Below are 19,073 nucleotides of genomic sequence, written 5' to 3' on the forward strand. Positions count from 1 at the left end.
ATAGATCACTGTGCATCAGCAGGAGGTGATGACGTTTGTTCTCTGTAGGAAAGGAATATGCGAAAGAAGCGCTGCCGAGTTTGGGTGATGATTTTGCATGAGTGCGAGTGGGATGCAGCTTGATTTCACCCAGCTTTTGAATTTGCTGTTCGCTTCCATTGCCAATACTTTCCAAACGAATGAGTGAGATGCAATCTATTTCTATCAGACTGGCTGGAGTGTGCGAAAGTTTGTCTTGTTTTGCTATCCCGGTGTGCGCAAACGATTGCTAAAAAATTCCTAAGGGCGACATTTTAAATATGTATGATTCAAAGAATCGTTCGCTGACTTAAGTTTTAGCTTTAGCTTGCTTCTTGCCTCGATCATAATGGTTTTTAAAATGTAGGTCCTCCTTTTATGGGAGTGGAATAAAAAAATATGAAAATTTACTATCTAATGTTAACCTGTTAACTTCAATGGAAACAGATCTATCATGATTGCATGTTAAAGATTTAACAAACGATTTGTTTGCTTGATTAATGAATATATTTATGTTAACCAATGCAACAGTTTGGAACTTATAATAAAAATTATAAACACACAAAAACTGTAATAAACAAGTAAAGCTTTTTTACGTAAGATTATAATTCTACATGCAAATATCAATTATAAAAGTTGATAGACATTTCGAACTTCCGACTTTTTGAAAACAATACAGAACATTGATGTGTTTCTTTCCGGGATATTTTCAATGAACTCGTGGGGGCTGTTGTTGTACTAGTGAGGCAAGTATTTCCTAGAGACGGCCAATTTAAGGAACTTATAAAGGGCCAAAATTCGGCGCGGGGGCTACGATAAGGAGCATTTCAATCAATACTTTGATCAGGTTTATCTCAAATTATCAACCGCTTTTAAGCAAGGACATATTTTTACTGCAATTTAGGCTAGTAAGCAATCATATTTGTCGAAGGACTTTTGAAGGTACACATTACAGGAAGACTGCAATCATGAGAAATCTAGTCAACCATGCCTTAGGGGCCAAGATTGGGTACATTCACCCTATTACGTCAAATGTTCAAGTTTAACGAATTACAGTAAAAATGTAACAATTGTAAAAACCATCCTTGGTTTACTCGTAAACCAGTTTCATGACTGTCCATTAACAGGTGGAATCCGTTCCACTGGCGAACGATCGGGGTCAGGGTTGACTGGAAACGGCCAGTTATAACAAAATGTTCCATCAACAGTAGGAAAGAATAACAATTCACCCATAGTGCAAAATGATTGGCGTGAACAATGGAAACAAATATCTTGTTTGGGAAAAGTGACGTTTGTTTTCAATGTATTAGTTAGAGGTGCAATCGTCAAGTGCAAAACTTGGATCCCATCTCGTTGGATGGCAGCACCATATGCATTGTGTTGTTGTCTCCGAAGAATCTTTCGTGAAATAATATGCCCGATCATCTTGATAGTTAGGGATCTTTGCTAAAAGTCATGGCTCACCCCTCCTTTCTTTGGCAAAAAAAAATTTTCATAAATTTTGTTTGGAATTGTAAGATAACATTTGAACGCCACTGATATGCCTCGGTAATAATCTATTCCTAAGTGTTTATTTTGAAGAAATGAATGGAAGATTGAAGTTTCGCTTGAAATTGCTAGCCACTCTTCTGTTCGTCACTACGGCTCCCGGATTTCGATTTCCTCCAGTTGTCGAAATTTGTTCCCCGAACACTATTATTACATTGGTGACGGTTGATTTCGCCACATTCAAAGATTTTTCTAATCCTCCGTGCGTGTAGTTTGGATTTTCGGCCCCTTCATCCTCGTTGGTTGCGGCTTTGCCGTAAAAGAATAGTATTATGGGAACCCAATTTTTGTGGAAAAAATCCTTTTGAATTTCAGGTTTATAAAAATATTTAATTTTCTGGGAAATGGCAATTCTGGCGAAAAAATTTCTGGGAAATAGTTCATTCTGGTAAATTTTTTTCTGGGAAATGGTTCATTCTGGGAAAAAAAATTCTGGAAAATGGTGCATACTGGGAAAAAAAATTCTGGTGAAGTGGATTTCTGATGATTGAAATTCTGGTGATTTTTCATTCTGGGCAATGGTTTTCGGGAAAATGGAGTACAACCATGTTTAATACAATAAATATTCCCTATTAAATTAAAAAAAACCGTCTTTTTTGAAGCGGAAGGTGTATTTAAATACAGACAAATTTGTACATCATCAAAAAAGTGTGCCACACTTCATAAAAACATTAAGACATAAGTTTTGTTAATAATAAGTCGATAAATGTTATTTATAGGATTTAGAGTCATCATTCGATAAAATGTCTATCAATACAATATCTTATCAAATTTTGTTAAAAATTATTTGTCAATTCAATAAATCATCACATTATGTCAAAACGCTCAGCTTTATTAATTAGAAACTACCAATACGAAGAAGATTATGTTCAAATTTTGTAAATTTTTTGTTAATTTTGTAAGCCCAGCACCCCCTCCCCCCCCCCCCTTCGATTCGGAAGGGTTTTCTAATAATATAGTAATCATTCCAAAATTTCACGTAGATCGGTTCAATAGTTTCCAAAAAAAATTTCAAGTTGTGTCATATTTTCATTTATTTTGTATGGGAGCCCCCCCTCCTTGAAGTCGAAGCGGGTTGACAGTATTTTAGAAGCCAACTCCAACCCCAAAAAACTCTTATTTGCATACCAAATTTCACATTGATCAGTTCAGTGGTTTTTGAATCTATAGGGAACAGAAAGACAGACAAACATTCATGTTTATGTATATTTTTATTACGAAAAAATACGAAAACTGACATAAACTATTTAGTCGCAACTTCTTTCCATTTAGAATATTTTAAGCTTGGTCAACATATTCTATATTAAAGTTAACAGATTTTTTTCAGAACGTATCCGGGCCGGAAAAAAACGGGCTGTTTTTATGTAAAAACCTGGCAAAATCCGGGCATTTGATTTTAAAATGATCGACCAAAATACTGGCAATATCCAGGCAAATTTAGTCAAAACCTAGAAATAACTCATCAAAAATCATAAAAACAAAAGTTAAAAAAATGTTCTTTCATCAAAATGTATCAACAGATTTTAAATCGTATTTTAAGCTGTTGAAAAACCTTTCATGGTTATTTTTTCTATTAAATTTGCACAGAAAATTTCGTTTTGGACGCATGAATAACTAAAATTATATCGCAATTTATTTTATTAAATGTGATTTGAGAATGAAAATGAGAATAAACCAGGGCAAAATCAGGGCTTTTCCAATGAAATCCGGCAACCGGGCCGGACCGGACTTTTTCCAAATTTAATGTTAAATATCGAGGCAAATCCGAATACAACCGGGCAATCTGGCAACCTTATTCTATATGGGAAGTATATATATTTTTAAGTTGTTTCACGCAAGATGTATAGAATTATGTATATTCTGAATTATAAGAATTTCATCTCAGGATTTTAAAATAAGAATAAGTCGATTTTCGAAAACCTTCATCGGTGAGTGTTTTCTAATCAAACATGGGTTTGAAATGATTCTGCTTGGCAAGGAGCAGTTTAATATCCGTTTTGTTTTGACGACATTGTTTATTGAATTTGACAAACATCAAGAGGAAGTGTAAAAAAGTTTATTCATTAAATTATGAAGCTGATGAGACATTGCTATATTTCGACGATCGGGTTTTTCACCATGATGTACCAATTGATATTAATCTTATATGACTTATCATAAAGGGTGATCCCTAGTTTTGGAAAAAGAATGCAAATAAAAAAAAAAACCTAATTGAAAACATACAAACTTCAAGTAACAGATTCAAAACTGTGATCCGACAACTTTTGACAACTTCAAATAACAGATTCAAAACTGTGATCCGACAACTTTTGGGTTAAATTTATCAAATCGTTGGAAAAATTTCTAAATTTATTTACAGTATTTAACAGAGTATCGATATTTTCCATCAATTCGCCAAACAATGTCTGCCTAATTTGTTTTTGAGATATAATAAAAAATTCACACAAAAATTGAAAGTAATGTTTGTCACATTTAAAAAAAACCTTGATGTCAACTATAATCATTCTTAAAATATTTCAAAATAAAAAATGATTGTAGATGAATAGATAAAGCTTGTTTTGCATTTTCGTGGCATTTGCATATCAAACGATTATTTAGATTTTTATTGAAAAAAAAATTGACTATGTTTTTGCAAGAGCGCCATAATTTTAAAGCTTTCCCTTTTCATCATAATACTAAATTACTAGCGCTTAAGCCTTTCTTTTAGTTTTTTTTCTAGTAATCATTATTGAGAATCAGTGGAACTTAAAGTCGAAAGTAATACAAAAGAACTTATCAATCCAAAAGCACATTCTTTATAGATGGTTCTCAAAATTATAAAACGGCTTTATTCAAAAAAAAAAAAAAACAATAATAATAATGATGATCAAAAATGTAACGAACTTCTGACAGTTTGAGGCGTGAAAATCTGTCCATTGAATTATAGAAGAAAAAAAAGATTCAATCAACGATCCATCGTTACCTGGACCAGTTTAAAATTTCCCCGCCACGAAGCTGCCAGATTTCATTCACAGCTCCCCGTAGCTCAAAACTGACTTTAAACCACAACAATGAAAGACCAATTCTCGGGGGCTGATTGTTTTGTAAACACGCAGCCTGGCCAGTAATTATTTCCATTTACTTTGGCGATTGTTTGTAAAACAAAGTGTCTGCTGGCCCGTAAACGATTTTGCATGTACCTCCTTATCCCGGGTTGGTGTTTGTTTGGACGAAGAACTGATTAAGGCGGACATCTCCTGGGCGGCGCGGCGCGATTGGCTTTTTTTGCAATCTCGCGGCTGAATTGTGATATTGCTGTTGCTGAACAAATAAACAATTCCAAATGGTTTGCTCCAGAACGGGGGAAGAATGTTTTTCGATCGGTTTTTGTGTACATTTAATGGATTTCATTACGATCAAATTTGGAGATTGAAGTTTCAAAATGCTGTTATGAATCACGCTCAGAATTCATGAACCAAAATGTTTTTTTTCCAAAATAACAATAATTTGTAAAAATAACGAACCATGAGTGCATACTGTTTGCAATAATGAAAAAAAAAAAATTTCGATATAAGCCATCGTTACGCAGACAAACTTCGATAAAAATTACAAAAACTCTTCAATCAACTTTTGCATTTACCTGGATTTGTTTTAGTTTCAGAGAAAAAACTTTCCCATTCTATGATGTGGTTTTAACTTAGAGACGTCGTCGTATCGCCGTTTGCCACCATCGTTTGATCGCCATGGTTTCATCGGAGATTGGAAAGCATTCGCCAAGTTTTAATGATGATCTCCGCTCCCTTCTGCTTTCATTCATCGGATGACAACCGCAGAATATTGCTGTGGTTTTTCCACGCAGTTAAACTTGAAGTTTTTTTTTGTTCAAATTTATTTTCCACACTGGATTTTTCCCCTCGTTTGTCTCACGAATAATGATAAATGTTTTTTTGAATTAAGTCGAACGTGAGGGGGCTCACTCGATTATTATTTTCCACCATTTCAATATTTTTCCTTTTTGTATCGCGATGATCCGGTGAATTTGTCACCGTAAATTTGTATGTTTGTTTTTTCTTTCGTTTGCTTGGACAAACTCACTTCGGATGATCCATAAATTTTGAATCCTGTCACATGAATTTCACTTCGCGCCTCGCGATTTTTCTCCATACAAACTTAACGTTTTTATGTTTGCCGTTTAAACTGGCCTCGTATTTTTGAACGCGTGTCTCATCTGCTATTTATAACCGTAGATACATTTCAGCCGGTAAAAGTGCATTTTTTTATAGGTCCATCTCTTCCAATTACGACGAGTGCAATACGGGAATTTTACGAAATTACCCCGGACAATGCTCGATGAACCGTGAAATGGACCAAAGTAATTCAATCAGCTAGTCGTCACGTCGTCGTCGCCTTATGAAGACGCTGATCTCGTTGCGGGAAGGACGATGATTGAAAAATTCTGGAATGGAATTGCAGAAAGAGAGAAAACGAAAAAATCGATCAGTTACCAATCAACCAACAGCACAGCGCTGCCGATTTCAGCAGAAGAACTCTTGGGGCTGGAATACACATAAATTAATGCATTCTGGCATTCGAAACCATGCCGAGCATTGAAAAAAACTGATTAATTCAGCGGACTGACTGAGCGGATTGTTGAATTTTCACCTGTTGAAACAGCTCGGTTGCGGTTTGATAACCCACGATTGGAATTTGATGGAAGCTCGTGGCATCTGACTAAAATTTGTGTAGCGTAATTTTGATAGCATGAAAAATATACACCTTTTTTTTTTAATATTCCAATACTGACTAAATTGCCAAGTAAGGTACCGTAAACAGGGCTTGTGATATAGCTCAGTTGGCAAGTCTGTTGTCTCCTGAGCCGATGTCCGCGAGTTCGAGCCCAAGAGTAAACATCGAACACAGTTGTACCGGATTAGTTTTTCAATAACGATCCGCAAAAAAAAAAGAGTACCGTAAACTGGGGAAAACTTTAATCACCGGGGTAACTTTGATCAACATGAACTTTTTGCTGATAATCATCATTAACTAAGCAAAAAGTTAAAAAAAAAGTCTGAAAACTGTTTACTACGCTTGAAAGCCTTTCAATTGAGTTACAAATACGCTAAATTTGGTTTTGAAGAAGATTTTTGATATTACTTAAAATGTAATTTTAAAATCTTTAAATATCTGGTTTATCGAAGGCTCACAAACAAACATCTCTCCTGAACATATTTAAGCATTTAGGAGCAAATGGGTTGTTTTATGTGGAAGTTCAACTTTTTTCTTCGTTAAAGTTTAGTTTATGAGTGTTATTTTTATGGTCATTTAGTAAAAATTTTTGGATTTTGAAAAAAAAAAACGGTGATTTTCCATGAGAAAGCCTGTATAGTAAAAATGGCTAAAACCCTACCAAATGGTTCAATTTGAAGAAAAAAAAAGAACATGGGAACAGTGCGAGGATCTACAGGGTGACAAAAAAGTCCGGTCACACAAGAAAATCTCAAAAATTAGCGGAAAATTTGAATCTGGCTTTCATAGATTTATTCAGTAACTCATAAAGATACTTCACAGCCGATATCTCGGAATTTCACCACCTTTCTCTGATCGCACCAGCTTCAGACGTATCGGAAAGTCGTCGCATGCGGCGCGCACTTACTCCATCGGCATCTCGTCCCAGATTTTCGTGATAACTCGCTTGAATTGCTTCAAATTTGTTATTTTATAGTCGTTCAGCTTCGACATCATGTATCCCCACACGACATAATCCAGTGGATTCAGATCCGAAGACGACGGAGGCCGTTTATTCTCTGAAATGAAATCGGTCAAGTTTTTCTCACGCCACGCCTGAACAATCTTTGCGGTGTGGGATGGGGCGCCATCTTGCTGAAAGAAGTAGTAATCGTCTTCAAACAATAGTTCAGCTTGAGGCAGAACATTTTTCTTCAAAACCGTTTCCAGGTAGTACGCTGCGTTGATTTTGACTCCTTAATCGATAAAAATAAGAAGCAGTTTACCTCTCTTGCAAATGGCTTCTCAAACCAGCACTGATGTCTTATTTTGGAACCGGGAAACGTTCAGTTTTTCCGCAGAAGCTTGCTGGAGGCTCACACTCCAAACTCGATAATTTTGGCGATTGACTGTTTGCTCCAAAACGAACAGCTTCTCGTCCGAAAAAATAATCTCGTCATCTGCGCGCCAACCGAGCAACTCCAGCGACCGTTGGTACCTCTTGTCCTTTGTAACCTTGGTAACCCCATTAACCACCTGTTTTTTGTACGGTGTAAGTTTTAAGTCCTTGCGCAGAAGCAGGCGAATCGATTCTCGGTTCATTTTAAGGATCCTGGCCAGCTTCCGTGCTGATTGGTCGGAATTTCGGCGAATCCGGTCTCGTATAATCTTTTTCAGCCTTGGAGTTCTCACAGACCTTCGTCGTCCAGATCGTGCCTTGTCCTCGGTGCCTCCGGTCTTTAGGTACCGATTTATGGTCCGGTACCCAAATTTCCGATTGACTCCGAGCGGTTTTAGGTGTTTGAATATGTGTCCGGGTTTGTACCCTCTCACATATTCAGCTATAACAGCTGCTCTAACCTCTGCCATGGCTCACAAATTAACAAACAAACTGCACAGAAACGAAACTCTGCCACTTTGGGCAGCGAAGTAAGCCCTTTTATTTGACATTTAGAGGTCACCAGAGAGATGCAACGTGAAGGCTACAGGCGACTCCAAAAAAGTGTGACCGGACTTTTTTGTCACCCTGTAGGGAATTAAAAACATTGAAATTGCATTGGATTACATTGAAAAATAAGAAATGGTTTCGAAAAAGCTAATAAAACTAATAAGCTTTTAAAAAAAATATTTATTTAATTCTACTTTGCTTAAAAAAGCGAACCAAACAAAGATCAATTTTAATTAAAAAAAACCATTCAAATTCACATGTGACTTTGCTGTCATTTAAATCGCCCAAAACGATTAATGTAAACTTCCTTTTGAATTTGGTAAAGGATCTGATATAATGTTCCCAGATTACCCATATATTTTGCACAAATTTTAGGAACAGTCTAACCCGGCCCGGTAGCGCAGATTTCTTTGAAAAAAGCCCAGATTTTGTCAGGATTTATTCACTTCATTTGGCGGATCAAATTAAAAAAAAACAAATTGTGTTGTAAAATTTTTCTTTTACGCCTCCAAATAGAAAATTATTAAGCGAAGCTAGCCCACGAAACTTGTGTAAAAATCCCAACACCCTTTTTGTTTTTTAAGAGTTTATATATGATTACGCCTTTTCGAAAACTGGGCACTTTAAAGTTGATTTGTGACTATTGAACGGCGCACACAGGGGAAAACGATATAAAAGGTGATCAAAATGGTTTACGCCAAATCGGAGCGTTTTAGACCCATAGTATCTTCGGGACATTTTACCTACATTTAAAGCACTTTAAAATGAGCTTTTGATAAAAATGATTAAATAACCTAGTGGAGATATAGAAAAATTATTTTTTGTATTTATCATTTTAGAGCACTTATGTCTTTAGCAAGTTTTTAGATTGTTAAAAAATGTAGCAATTTTGTTGAAGACGTCAACATCGTAGGAGCTAACCCAAAATAGTTAGAAGGGTTCAAAATAAAAAAATATGTTTTATCAAAATTTTAAGTATTTTAACGATATCTTTTCAGGCCGAGCTTATTCAAGCAAGATATGTTTGAAGGAGTTTTGAGTCACTTAAAATCGAACAGTTTTATGGAACACATTTTATAAAAATATTCAGACTGAAACGAGTTAGATCGGAAAAACTAAGAAAAAATTGCTGTTTTCGAACAACTGTATCTTTCTAGTTCGGTTGAGTTCGGTTCATTTTTTAGTTGGCTTTGAATAAGGCAGATTTCAACGTTATAACGATGGAGTTTTTAACGTTAAGTTGTTTATTTTGTAGCTATATAAATGATGAAAGTTAGCTATTTTCAAGGAATATAGAGGAATTTTTTTATGCATTTAAAATAAGCTAACCGAAAAATAAACCCGCCAAGTATATTGTATTCTAAGCGAAAAGGTAGATGGTAAGGTTCGTCAATGGAGGCTTAAAACGTCATACGCGAGCGAGAGAATGATTTGGCTAAAGTTTCACCAAAATCAAAACGGTTGCTAATTGTCAGTTTAAATCAACTAGGAATTTGTCATCAAGAAAATAGCTAACTTTAATCGTTTATAAAGCTACAAAATAAACAACTTAACGTTATAAACTCCATGTTTTTATAACGTTGAAATCTGCCTTATTCAAAGCCAACCAAAAATGAACCGAACTAGAAAGATACAGGTGTTCGAAAACAGCTATTTTTCTTAGTTTTTCCGATCTAACTCGTTTCAGTCTGAATATTTCATCAAGTGTGTTCCACAAAACTGTTCGATTTTAAATGACTCAAATTTCCTTCAAACATATCTTGCTTGAATAAGCTCGGCCTGAAAAGATATCGTTAAAATACTAAAAATTTTGATAAAAACATATTTTTTTATTTTCAACCCTTCTTACTATTTTGGGTTAGCTTCTACGATGTTGACGTCTTCAACAAAATGGCTACATTTTTCACAATCTAAAAACTTGCTTAAGACATAAGTGCTCTAAAATGAAAAATACAAAAAATAATTTTTCTATATCTCCACTAGGTGATTTAATCATTTTTATCAAAAGCTCATTGTAAAGTGCTTTAAATGTAGGTAAAATGTCCCGAAGGCACTATGGGTCTAAAATGCTCCGTTTTAGCGTAAACAATTTTGATCACCTTTTTACATCGTTTTCCCCTGTGTGCGGCGCAATAAATGGCACTGTTTGTAGCCGATTTCTAACGTATTTTTTGGTGATAACATTTGAAATTTTACACACTTTTTTGACGATTATTTGTTCGAGCTTGTACGTCTGTTCTCTGTGGTAGCAGATATTTTCAAGCACATGAAACTGTCAAAGTACGCGAAGAAATATCTGGTTTGGCAAGCCATCTGTACCTGTGGCTTGAAAAGCAGCATTTTCATAGCTTCCGGGACTGTCTACCAAGAAATTTACGTGAAAGAGTGTTTGAATAAACGTCTGCTGCCAAAAAAGCTCTAAATGTCTAAAACAAAAATTCCACCAAGTGGCCAGGTAAGGAAAAGGGGCAAAATTAATCAGTTTGTTCGATCGGTTGTCTGGAGTGATGGTGGGATTGGACGTTGTTGGCCGCATACCACTCCAGGACCTTTTTTGCCCTGTTTATGAAGCGGGAGTTCTTGAAAATTGTTTAGACTTTGTTCCCGTAGAACCCATTTTGATACCGGAAGACTTTGAGCTGAAAACTACCCAAGTAACACTTAAAATCCATTTTGGTTTTATAATTCTTGAACGATATTTATAAACGATTTTTATTATCTTTTATTGTTTTAAAACGCATTAATGGGCAACCTTTTTACAACTGGCCTCCAGGACATCTATAAGCGTATAAAATATCCAACTTATATAACAACTATAAATTTATTTGATTTGATTTTTATTTTGCTCTTTGAGGGCCTTATAAAACATTAATATATTTGTAAATGATAGTCGATATGCAAATGGTTTAAAATACCATCTTATAAACCTGTTTTGATCTATAAAAGCCCTTTCAAACTTATTCGTAGCATTTGTGTTCTTATAAGGTCATTACAAGTCGTTTTGGTTTTAAACAGGCAAATAAATAACATTATGTGGCGTACATAAATCATTTATAAGAAACGAAACCTTCTATAGGCTATAAAAGTTTCATAAAAGTTATTCGGCCGGACAATCGATTTACAAAAGCAAGTCGTCTGGCAATCTTCCAAAATGTCAACAAAAGAATGTTGTGAAATAAAGTTACTCTTAATACAAAATTTTAGAAAGTATTTGAAAATTTCATTCAATAATTATTCAATGTTCCACCATTAACATCCCTTGAACCGGAAAAGTTTTATAAGGTATATGTAACGTTCTTTCGAAAATATTATCTAGAGGGTATCTAGACCTTTTGTATTTATAAGATTCCTTAAAAAGATTTTAAGAAACACGTCGTGCCTAACGCAGATTTATAGGAATAACTTGTAGATAGCAACACAACTTTGTTGGTTTATAGAATCTTATTAAAGCAACCCTTTTAAATTCTAAACTCTTTTATAAGACGAAAAAGTTATTTAAAAGTTTGATTAGTAATTTTTAGAAAACATAATCGTTTTATAGGGTTCAGTAACGACTATTATTAATTTCGTATATTATCGCCATTTTCATGCTAAATAATGGGATATTTTTTAACAACAGTTTTCTGTTTCTGAAAGCAATCCTCATTTAATTCATGCTCTATAAAAGCTCAGCATCCCAATGGCTGAAATAATTTTGAAAACTTGATCTTGAACAACTACAACAACTAAATTTACTAAAAAATTGATATTTTTTATGAATTCTATCGGGTTTTCATTGCTTAAAATAGCAGTTTACTGTAGGCCCGTTATTTGTTCGTAATTTTTTAATACATATTTGCGGTAAACTTAAAAGCGCTAGTTAATTTAGAGCAGGTAACGAAAATTCAGAATAAGAAAATAATATTAAATTTCTTTACAGATTCCTAAAAAATAAATTTTAGCTTCTGATTTGTTTTTTTTTTATATTTGATTTGAATAAGATTCATTTGTTTTAAAAAATACTATTGAAAACCAAATTCCGAAGCAGAGTTATTTGTAAATGAAAATTATATGATAAATAGGTTTTATAAGCTTAATTCATACAGAACTTAAGAAGTTGAGTTGGCTTGCAAAGGTTTTATAATTTGCTCTACAGAACCTACTGCAGAAGGGCCTTTTTGTGCTACTAAGCGTTGTATTGGAGTTTTATAGATTCTTACATAACCGAACGTGGTTTTATAGCTTGAATTCTTAGTTAGACTGGAGAGCATTAAAAAACTCAAATTGTTACTTGGGTAAGCTGGCAAATTATTGTACTCACTTTTGGCAAAAAATATGGGTTTCTTGTTATTCATTTCAAATTATAGATTATGAGGATCATGATACAAGATATTAAGCAGTTTTTGGTAATATGAAGCACTCTCTATACACAATTCATAGATAACAGTTTTTTTTTCAATACCCTTTTTAGAATCTTAGTTTTATTAGATACCAGCTGACCCGGTGTGCTTTGCTACCCCTTCCATGGAAAAATTAGGCGTGTTAAAATTATTTTAATTATAATATACTCTCCTTTTAATTAAATTCCCACATTATTTAAAGCTAACTTTATTCATGGCATTTGAGCTTCAAGATTGTTTACAGTTTCTAAACATAACTTTATAGTTTGAAGGTTGTAGGAACCACCCTTAAGAGAAAATAGGAAGAATCTACAATGTAAGACTCTCGGAGTGGTTTAAAAGTATTGTAGAGACCATTCCCGGTCTTCAAAATGGCTGCATAGTAAGTTTCACGTTGCTCGGTTCTGTAGTTTCCGATAATTGTTCCAACTGTATCAAATTTTTGAAAATTTTGTATGAGAGAATATGTTTAGATTTGGAGGGGTTTAAAAGTATTATAGAAACCATTTCCGGTCCTGAAAATGGCTACACATCAAATTTCACGTTGATCGGTTAAGTAGTTTACTAAAATTGTTCGAATTGTGTAATTTTTTTTGTTCATTTTTTGGATTCGGATGGGTTTGAAAGTATTTTGAAAACCATTCCTAGTCTTCAAAACGGCTAAACACCAAGTTTCACGTTGATCGGATCTGCTGTTTCTGTAAATTGTTCGAATTAAGTCATATTTTTATTAATTTTGTATGGGAGCTCCGGTCCCCCCAAGACTGAGACCCCCCAGTAGGGTAACGGACTTATTTTGGACCGGGTACATATTTTGGACCACCTTGCAGATTTTTTCCTATTTTTCTCTCATATATCATGTTAATCATTAAAATTTTGAAGAAATATATTAAAAGCTTTTTCTCATGATTCTAATCATATCTAAGATTCCATTAAATTAAGCTGATGAGGGATAGAAAATTGAAAATAAAGTTTTGATTTTTCGAAGTTGGGTCAAATCAGGCCCATTTCAGGAGGACGTGCCATTATTGGAGTCAACTTCCAAGAAGTTTTCTGCCTAGCTGTGATGATTTTAACAATTACAAACATGTACACAGCTATGAAAAAACACTTGAAAACTAGTTTGCAAGTTCAAAGAACCAAAAAAACTTGATTTAATAGTAATTTGACCCATGTCGAAAATAGGTCCTACTTAATTCCTTAGGGACTTATTTTGGACCACCTAACATAACCTGAGTATTAAACTTACTGTTAAATGTTCATGAACGTAATAAAACGTTGTACGTGTTGTATTTAATCGCCTATTATAAATAAAATTTGGAATTTTGGCATTATTTTATTAAATCAACTCGCTAACGTCCGAACCCGCCTTTAGGAGAGGTTCACTTCAAACGGAATAAAACCAAGCCAATCATTGTTTTAAGTTACTTTTTATGCACAATGCTTTAAACCACATCAATCTTACAATCTACGTTAATAGCAACTGTTTGATAAGCAGTCGTCAAAAGCTACAGCTTAAAGAAGCCCAAAACATGAAACAAAACATAAAAACAGCACGTGCACATTTTTTATTAAGTCATTATTTTTTATGCTTCATGAAAAATTATTGACAGTTACAGCCAGTTAATAGTAGAACAATTTTAACAAATGATATATTATACTAAAGCTTTGAGATTAATGTGGTTCAAAACTATTTTTCTTAAGTAACAATTACTAGCGAAAAAGTACTAAAAATCTAGGTTTTCAGCCCCTGTAGTTATGCAATTAAAAAAAAACTGTTGAAGAATTAACTCCAAAGATAGTTTTTTCGAAGAGAAAAGTTATTTCAAAGATAAAAATGAACTTTGCAAATTTTTCAGCGAAAAAAAATCTGGCTTTAAGATGGTTAAAAAGATCGCATAATTCTCCCACATTTTTATCTTTTTTGAATTTATGTATTCTACAGAACTGAAGCCAAACCAAATCCACTGAGGTTTTTCAAGTCAAAATGCATCAATTGATGTCGCGGAGTTGATGATGTCTTAACTTCCCAAGTAACACAGATTATATCACTAGGTCGCCTGAAGGAGATTTGCGTTCTAAAAATTGATCCTAAAGATATGCAAACTGGCCAGTCAGTATTCAACACTGCAGAACAAATTTCGTCGCAGATTTCACTGTGCTGTCGGAAAATTTGAAACATTTTAAACACACTATATAACAACACACACTATTTTACTCTATTCTTATCGAAAATTACTGTTTTAAAGCATAAGAAGCATAAACATAGTTGTAGAAAAAACAGATACCTAGTTGTAGTAGCAAATATTCAACAAACATGTGTACCAAAACAGAGGATGGTAAAAAATTGAAGAAAGTTAGTTCAGGATTGAATTAACGTGAACAAACAAAACATGACTACAAGGATAAGAAAGGAAAAGATTAAATGAATCATTCGCATAATTGCGCATCAATCACTGTCAAAATTTAGAAAAATAACTTATTTAGTTTAAGGGTGGTCCAAAATAGGTCCAGAGGGTGGTCCAAAATAGAAACCTAGTGGTCCAAAATACCGACCAGACCAGATGATCAAAGAAACGAGTTTTATGGCTTAAATCTCGCTACATTGCAACAAACGACGATATGTTTCGATAGAAAAAACCTTGATCTTCGTAATGAACGGATAAAGCAGTCGAAATTTGTTACATGTACTTTTTTATTTTAGAAAATAGCATAGCTACTTCCCAAAGCGGTCCAAAATTGGTCCGTTACCCTATACGTTCGCTTAACAAGACATTTGTATTTGGACTCCCATGTGGTATGATTTTACAAACTTATCCATGTTGGTTTACATCAAAATATTGCCTCTATTGCTTCCAACTGTCGATTCCAAGCAGATAGATTGGATCAATTCTCCAGAGTACGAAAAAGCAATCAAAACGAACCAAGAGGGGAAAAGGAAGTAGATAGGTACTTAAATTTTCATAGAACCATATTTCCTCATGAACGGGCAACGTATTTCCCTATGAATGGCAATTTACAAAATAAAAGCAGCACTTCGACCTGCACAAACATCCTGTGGTACTATTTGTGAATGCAAATTTTGCTATTGAACCTGCCGGACAGGAAATTACAGCAAAGCAAGATAAGGTAATGTGCTAGTTGGTGTGCACAAACATTTCGGTTTGTTATCATTCGCGTTATTGAAATTTTTTTCTTTGGAATTAAATTTAAAATAAACTTAAGATTGATATCGAAATCAATTAAGCAGACTCTTTGGGAAAGAATCAAGTATTCGAAAACGCTGTGTACTCTAACGTTTACATCAAGCGAACCATTTTGGAAGTCAATATTTGTGAAATGATATTGATTTAGCATTCTTCATTGACACCCCTGAAGGATTCTCTCATTCGTTATGACAGCTGCTCGTGATGGTGAGAGCAATTTACTTTCGAAAACCCGCTCGCTTTTGTCCAGCCCAAGAATGTTCCCAACCAATAGAGCAATCGACAGACAGCTTTGGAAGACAATGGACATCTCAATATGGTTCCCAACTGCTTTCCGCCATTCGTTCGAACTTCCGCTTCCTTTGGAAGCTCTCGGGTTCTTTCCTACAGTCAGAATTACGACAGGAAACCGGAAAAAAATCCACTATCATATAAACACTAAGACTTTAGTTGGCCTGATGCCGGAGACAATGGAGTAAAAGCAGCTGAAAGACGGCTTTACCGGAAGGCACCCATTAGAGGATGAAAAATGCGAACCAATATTTTTCTACCCCTGCATGGCGGACCCTTCTTCGGCATCGATTCGTTCTGATATAGCCGTTTTACTACCCGTTTTTTCTTCTTCTCCCCGGGTAAAGGAAAATCCATTTTTATAGTCCCGAACCCCGGCAAATCGATAAATGAACCAAGGGAGCAAGAATGAAAATATAAGCTGCTTGTTTTGTAGACTCAGCGCCAGACCCAATAGCAGCATGGAACCTCTTTTTTTTATTCTCGCAGTTGAACCCTTCAAGAAATAGGTCTCAATGACCCTCCCAGCACTGTGTGGCTTATGAATGTTGAATTCGATTCCGAGAATTTTTCGAAAGCCAAATGAATGTTTCAAGAACGGCTTCTCCTCCTCGGGATTCAATAACGTATTGAAGGAGTCCTTTGGAGGGTTTAATGAATGGGGAGCAGCATCCCCGAATGATGACGGACGAATGATACAGAGCGCCTGGGGCAGCTTGTTAGTTCACCCTCGATGGATGACGACGGATCACATTCATCATTTGTCGTAATCGCATTTTGACGACACAACTCAACGCCCCTCCGGTTTGGAGATGTGATGTTGATGAGTGACTTTGTTCCTTTTGCTGGCTTTCTTGAGGATCTTGTAATGAGGTTACTGAATGTGGCCACTGGCCATTTCCGGAGATGCTCGATTAAGGACGTCCCGTTGTCGCCTTTATGTGACCAAGTCACATTTGGTGTGATATTGAGAAAAATTAATACCTCATCATTCAACGGGATGAGAAGTTTTGTGGGAAGTTTAAAGGGGTTGTATTTTTTATTGATCAGTGCAAAAAAACATACCCATATTAAACAGCTAATAACTTTTTTTCCTAATAAGATACGAAGTTACGGTCTTCGACATAGTTGTTCAGCGGAAAATTTCCTTCAGAAATTTTATAAATTGGCACAAAAACCATCAGCTGGCTCGGTTCCACAGACGAAACAAAAATTATGTTGATTTTTCAGTTCAAAATATTCAAGTTTCCCATACAAACCTAAAAGTTTAAATTTACTTATGTAAACGTTAATTAAAAATTTTGCAAAAAATCATGGATGAGTTTTGGGCCAAGACGAAGCTTTTTAGACCCTAGGGTTTGAGAAATTCAAAAATGACCCCAAATCGACTCAATCTAAAAGCACATATTTGAATTGGAACTCGCATTTTTACACATTTTTCATAATTTATTTGTATTGGTTTTGAGTTAAAATAAAAAAATATATATAAAAATCGCTGAAAACATGAAATCACCGAAAATAGTATGAATATCTTTACAATGAGAGTATTGAGTGGAAGAGCCCAAATAGTACGAAGAAAATTTGTTGCTTGACGCCATCATTAACACAAGATGGCGACTTTCGCTTTTATTTTCAAAGCTGTAAATTACTGAAATTGTAATTAGGTGAAAATGATAAATAGTAGAAGTCGAATTTCGTTGTCTTTTGCCATCTTAACCTTCCCATGCCGTTCGGGTCAATATGACCCGAAGCGCACATTTAAAATCTCTTTATCATCATTCCAATATACTGAAGAAATATGAGTTTTGACAGACCAAGTATGTTCTATGAAAATAATGATCAAATTAACGTCAAAAAATTGAAATTTGAGTTTTGAAAATCGGTTCATTGGGAAATGAAATACAGCTAAGCAAAGCAAAAAATTGAGATCGTTTTTTTAAAGTTAGATTTTTTTTCTACCGAAAGATCTGAGATAGCGGTCAAAACTTTCATTGGACCCCAACATATCTATACACTGTCAAATAGATGGATTCTTGACGATCTCAAACATCAATGAAACACTTGAATACAGAAAAGCTGTCAAAAGTTATGAGCATTTTAAAAATAAAATGGATTTTTCGGTTTTTTTACTTTCTGAACCAGTTTCTGATAACTTGGTAATACATATCGACTTTATTTTAAAATTTTTAGTAATAAGAACCAATTACCTACACAATGAATATAATATCATCAAAATCGGTTAACATTTACAGCCAGGAGAACGAAATCAAACTACAACTCAAATTTCCCCGAAACGGATATTTTGCGAACGGCATGGGAAGGTTAAACTCCAAGATAGCGGCTACCACTCAACTTGAAAATACTGTATATGACTGAAAATCGCATAAAACCCTAACAATATCGATATACGTTGAAAGAGATCAACCGGTAGAAGTCGAATTTCGCTATCTGACGCCATCTTGAAGTTCAAGTGACTTTCAGTGATTTCAGTCATTATAATTTTCAGTGGAAGCCGCTATTTGGATTTCAAGATGAAGCCTGATATCGAAATTTGTATTCTACTCGTTGATCCTTTTCCCATATTGTGGGATTTTCATGCGATTTTCAGTGATTAAAAGCATTTTAAAGTTCAGTGGAAACCGCCATCTTGGATTTCGAGATGACCAGATCATATCTCAATAATGCAATCTTCATTCATCAACAATTATGGTAGCTGAAAAAAAAAAATAAAAATATTAGAGTCTTTATTAGAGTCCGGGTCAGCTTGTTAAAGAATATTATCAACTACATACATCGAAACTGTTTTAATGCATATGTTTCAATAACTGTTTCGAAAGATTTTGGCGTCATGAGTTCGAATTTTCCATCATTTTTGTACTATGGCTCACATAATTTTTAAATTTAGCAATTTTTCCTGAATTTTAGCTGAATGAAATAATAAACCAAAATAATATAAACTCGAATTGAGTCTCAATCTAT

At 34.6% G+C, this 19,073-nt stretch overlaps 1 protein-coding gene across 5 annotated transcripts in view; it reads right to left on the reverse strand.

Moving 5' to 3' along the window:
• Window positions 1-19,073, reverse strand: part of LOC129748421 (calcitonin gene-related peptide type 1 receptor) — a 473,124-nt gene that overhangs the window by 175,935 nt on the left and 278,116 nt on the right. For all 5 annotated transcript variants that reach the window (XR_008737725.1, XR_008737726.1, XM_055743043.1 and 2 more), the window contains exon 4: window positions 5,186-6,001. The gene's annotated coding sequence lies outside the window, so the exon portion shown is untranslated. The remainder of the gene's footprint in view (window positions 1-5,185; window positions 6,002-19,073) is intronic.

The sequence above is a fragment of the Uranotaenia lowii genome, chromosome 2, assembly GCF_029784155.1.
Source record: "Uranotaenia lowii strain MFRU-FL chromosome 2, ASM2978415v1, whole genome shotgun sequence".
NCBI classification, from domain to species: Eukaryota; Metazoa; Arthropoda; class Insecta; order Diptera; family Culicidae; genus Uranotaenia; species Uranotaenia lowii.